Consider the following 5,617-nt stretch of genomic DNA (forward strand, 5'->3'; position numbering starts at 1 on the left):
TTCAGTCCAGACGTATTTCTCTCCGTCTAATTTGGCATCCCACGCTTCTTGTTCCTTTTGCCAAGTGTTTTTGAGAAGGTCGACTAATTCCTTGGCTGGAGTCTCCTTGGCTCCCTCCTCGGCTGGAACCTTCTCAGCAAGCCAGTGAACCTGACGCCAATTGTTGGATCTCTTGATGTAGGTTGGCACAGAGCACGACCACTGGACATTGAAGCGCCACAACTTGTTGTCGGCATCACTGTAGCGGATGGCACGNAGATGCCCCTTGGGAGCATGGGCCGGTCATGTCTCATGAGTCATGACAGTATTTAAACAATTATCGTCAGTTCAAATCAACATTTATAAGTTCTCGTAGAAAAAAAAGTTGAAAAATATTAAAATTAGTTCACAGTATCGGAACATTTCTCCCAATCTTGCTCTTCCGTTGGTCTGACCCAAAATCCGTAACATCACCGGAGGCATTTCAGGTGATTTTCATTTTCGAAGAGTAGAAGTGTCACGCAACCCTTCTGGAATCGTATGATTTTTTGCTGATGGTAATTGTTTTGTTGTCGGTGGGAAGTTTTTTGCTGTGTCCGTTATGCAATGCATTCCAAAATAGAGGTTCGGTAGAAGTGAGCAAAAGCACACACATACAAAAAATGGAAAAGAAGGGAAAAAAGAAAGTGGCCATCCATCCATCCATCTATCTTTTCTCTCCCTCCATCCTTCTCACTTTTTTTCCTTTTTTCTTCCTTTCAGAGCATGTGTTGGCGGCGTCGACGTCGAAGGCCCCCGCGTCGTCAGAAGCGGAGCGGAATGTTTGAGAACATTAAGAATACGGAGACTTAGAAATAGGAGAAACGAAAACTAACCCACGTTTTTTTGTGTATGTATGTGTGTCTGGAGAAGGGAAGAAGACCGCCCGTTTTTTGTGCATGGAATTTGCAGCTTTTTTTGGAACCACATCATTGATTCTGCAGGATGAGATGATCTTCTTAATATGATGTGACAGCTCAACAAATAATCCTCTCCCTCTTTGAGCTTTTTTGATTTAATCCGTTCTGAAAAGTGTTCAAAGAGTTCGAAAAGTTCCAGAAGAACTTTGAAACTTTGTTTCCTTTGTGAAAAATAATGTTCTGAAAAAAGAAAACAATGAAATCACCTGTTTTTCTGATTCGCGTGCAGCACGCAAGGGAATCGAACAAGTTCTATCATTTATCAGGGGATTTATAACTTCAGCTGGTTGTTTACAAGACCAGAATAGAATATTGGAACACGCACTCTTTGCAAACTGTTTGTTTTTGTTTTGTGATGTTGTGTTTTCTGAATTTGTGATTTGAACCAGAGGAAATTTTGAATGAAAACTTTCATGACATAAAATCTGAACTTTGATGAATACTTTGAATATTTCATTATCTAATAGGAGGAATACAAAATGAACTACAGTAATCAAATCAGTTCCTCAACTTTCATTGTACAGTTTGTATAAAAACTTACTCATTGTTTGAATTTCGTTCCGTCTTCAACTTTTCAGAAGTTCTGAACTCAATCAGTTTTTTTGAAATTCTGAAATTCTGAATTCTCGAAATTCTGATATTCTTATATTCGCCTATTTCGAAATTCTGAAATCCAGAAATTCTGAAAACCTAAAATTCCGAAATTCTGAAAACCTGAAATTCTAGAGTTTCTAGGATTCTGGAGTTCTGAAATTCTAAAACCCTGAAATTCTAAGATTCTGCTACTCTGCAATTCTAAAATTGCGAAATTTGGAAATTTGGAAATTCTGTAATTCTAAAATTCCGAAATTTCAATTGCATAAAAACTCAAAAAGTCTGGAACTCTGAAATTCCAGATTTCTGAAATTCTAAAATTCTAAAGTCCTTGAACTCAGAAATTCTGAAATCTCGAAATCCAGAAATTTACAAATTCTGAAATTAATTCTGATAACTATAAGGACATACGGTATCTAAAAAATGATTTTTCGAACAAAAATAATGTCAACGTCTTTTTTATATTGAACTTCTATCTAGACACCCACTCATTAAGTGTTCTTCATCTGACACAATGTCCTATTCATCTCCTCCCGTCCTAGACATTTTCCAACTCATATTCATATTTGCACCTGTCTGTTGTAAGTTTTCACACCTGTTATATCCGCCTCATTCCATCTTCCCGAATGTTATGAATTCATCCACCCCACTCAATCGAAACGTCATGCAAACAAGAAGGAATGTTGCATGATTCAATGCTCTGTGAGCACAAAAAACTTTTTTGGGCACCCGATGATTTCATAATTTCAGATTTGAACTTTTTTTTGTCAAAGTTCTTGTTGATTTATTTCCTGTTCTTAAATATTCTCGATCGTTCCCAGGAAGTCTCTGCTTTCTTGCGATTGGTTCCCAGTCTGGAATAATGAATTTCTCCATTTCTTCCTCTTTTTTCCCTTCTTTTGGATATTTCAATTCTGAAAATTTTCAATCCTCACGAGATTTATTCCATAAGAGACATTTTGACGTCCTCTTCTCCCCTGTATTCTTAAGTGTTCAAAAATAGGTTAGTCCGAAATCAAAACGCGAGGGTGTTGAATACAATCATGACGCATAGTTGAACTACAATCTCATCTTGTTGTCTATCTACGTAAGTTGAAGCTGTCGTCTATTCACTGACCAATCTGCCTTCTGAATCTGTGGCGAGAGTACACCCACTGAGCCATCTCCTCCTTCTTCCTCCAATTACCCCCCTCCACATCTATCTTATTCCGTCAAAAATTCAGTGGTATGAATCACGGAGTCTCGAGTACCTCTCAAGCTTTTTTTCCCCTTTTCTTTCGTGCGGGGACCTTCCTTTTCATCTGTAGGTTCTTCTGGAAAAATAGGGAGCGATAGGAGAGAGTCTGTCATCATGAATGCATGCATCAATGATTAACAAATCAATCCTAGAGTTCTCACCTCTATGTCGCTTTTTTTTCGAACCAGTTCGAACTTTTCTGAATCTCCGTGTCGCAGAGTCCGCCAATTTACTTTAAAAATAAAATATCTCATGGTCTGATCAGTCTACTTGAGCTATATTCTATATAAACTGAAATCCTACAATCAAAGATTCAAAATGATCATTCTTATTTTTCTTCTCAAATTTCCTGAAACGTCTTTTTTGTCACTGTGATATTATTCTGGTACAAAACATCGTAGCTGTGTAAGAGAAGCGCCGGTGACAGTGGTGTAAGGACCCACAACGACAACTACCGTAACCGAAAATTATTTTTATTTTCCTTATTTATGTATTTTCTTGCTCTTGACTGATTTTCGTCAATTTTTATTTTGTCTTTTCCCCAAAAAAGTCAGAAAATAAGTGTTTGATAATGAATAAACTAACTGATAATTCGCGGAGAACAAGATAACAAAAATCTTTGAAGTTAAAATTATTTTTAGGTTACGGTAGTTGTCGTTGTAGGACCTTCGGCCATGGCCACCAGCGTTCCCCTCAAAATCCCAGTCCACCGTATTCTTTACATAGTTTAAAACGCCCATCTTGTCGACCATCCCACCTCATTTCCTTTTATTATTTCCGATTGTCTCTTCATCTACGTCAGCATATTGGAAGACCAAAATTTTTCGAAAAATCACATGTTCTTGTGATGATTTCAAATCTTTCAAATCATATATGTTCACTTGGGAGAAAGTTCTGACTAACTAGTAAATTAACTGATTACGTTGGTTGGGTAATTGCTACTTGATAATGAAGGAGTTTCTATTTTTGGAGCTTTTGGCGAGAGAGTGCTGAAATTGAGAATTTCGAATTTTGACGGTGGTTTAAAATATCACAACAACGTCATCCGGGCATGAATGGAAAGAGTACTTCTAATATTCATTTATTTCTGAAAGTGTTTAGTCACCGTTAAACATTTAATAGAAGGCCCCCTAACTTATACCTTCGAGCCAAATTATCACGGTCCCTGTAAAAAATATAGAAAAGTTGTCAGATGACAAAATATTTTTGATATTAAGATAAACATTTTTTCAGGACTAGTATTTAATATCTTTCACAGGAAATAAGGTATCTGAGCTCAAAGCGGATGGTTTGGGTGGCACTCTATTAGGGTGCTTCCGGTATCTGAAAACACTTGAGGTTGAACTTCAGTTCCATGGTCAAGTGTGAATTTCAAATGGTTCAAACTGCCTCAAGATTTAGAAAAATCAAATTAAAAGCTTTCAAAATCCTCTGCCAATTTCACTGTTCATCCAGCCATTCTCACACTTCCGTGCTTTTCCTACCTCCGTGTTTAACAAATTCTCCGTTTCCCTCTAAATTCTTTCTGGAACAACATGGAAAAAAAAAGAATTGGATTGGCCAAAACGAAACTAATCTCTAATTGGCCGAATAATTGCTCTCCATCCATTACAAAACCCTCCTTCTTTGCCTTTCAACTATTCCGTTTTCCCTTTACTCTCATTCCCAAAACAACCAGGACTTGAGATTCCCCTTCTTTCTTTTTCGCCTCATAGATTCCTGAAATTTTATGAGAAAAAGAAAATCTGAAGCTTTTTTATATGGCTCATGTGAACTCCTTCCATTTGAAATGTCAAATTTTCGTTAGTCTCGTAACTATAGAAATTGGCCATAAACCAAGTTTAGAAGAAAAAAGAAACGGACCCCTGCCCAAAAACAAAATGACATTACGAGAGAGCAAAGAAAAATTTATGGGCCGAAACGTTTTTTTTGTGTCATTCTTGTTTCATTCTTCCCGTTTTCTATTCGGGTGGCTGCTGATGAGAAGATGGCAGAAGCCAGTCTTTTTTGTTCTATTATATTGGAAATCCGATATGATTTGGGAAGATATGGTAGTACTCGTGTATATATATATAGTGTGTACGAATAATATATTAGATACGAAGATTTTGGAATTGAATCAAAATGTTAATAACGAGTACGAAGGATTGTAGGGGATTTCAATTTGACATATTCAAGACATCAAGTAATCAGAATTTCGCATCAGGAAAAAAACAGAGTAATGGAAAGGCAAATGCAAAGATCAGAGAAAATTCAAATGTACCGTAAAACCTTTAATAGGAAGGGGCCCTTAAATTATAATTTGAGTCAACTTTCTAGGTGCCTGCCAAAAAACATAAAAAAGTTGTCAATTAATAAATCATTTGTCATAATATCAGGAGAGTTTTGTCAGTTAACACATTTTCGATACATTGCAACATGTAGAGAATGAACCGTCAAACACTACTGTAACGGAAATCAGTAAATTCGTTCATTCGTTAAAAAAATCTGTCGATGTTTCGCTGCCTAATTTTTCTAGCGATAGCTTACGATTAATACCGTAAAACCTGTAATGGAAGACGCCATACACTGTCAAGTTTGAGCTCATTTATCTCGGCTCCTTCAAGAGATATCAAAAATGTGTCAACGGATAAAATGTTTATTACTATGATAAACAATGTATCAGTTAACGACTTTAAAAAAAATACCAGCCCGTTTGCCGCGCCTCCGGCGCTTCAAACATCTGGCTGGTGCGCCTTCGGCGCGATTTGACGTTTTTTATTTTCTTCGTCGCTTCGCGACTCACAATTTTTTAATGTCACGTCAATTTCGCCCACGATACAAGGGTACATCGAAAAAGGGTACATCG

This window comes from Caenorhabditis briggsae, assembly GCF_000004555.2.
Source record: "Caenorhabditis briggsae complete genome, chrII, whole genome shotgun sequence".
Lineage (NCBI taxonomy): Eukaryota > Metazoa > Nematoda > Chromadorea > Rhabditida > Rhabditidae > Caenorhabditis > Caenorhabditis briggsae.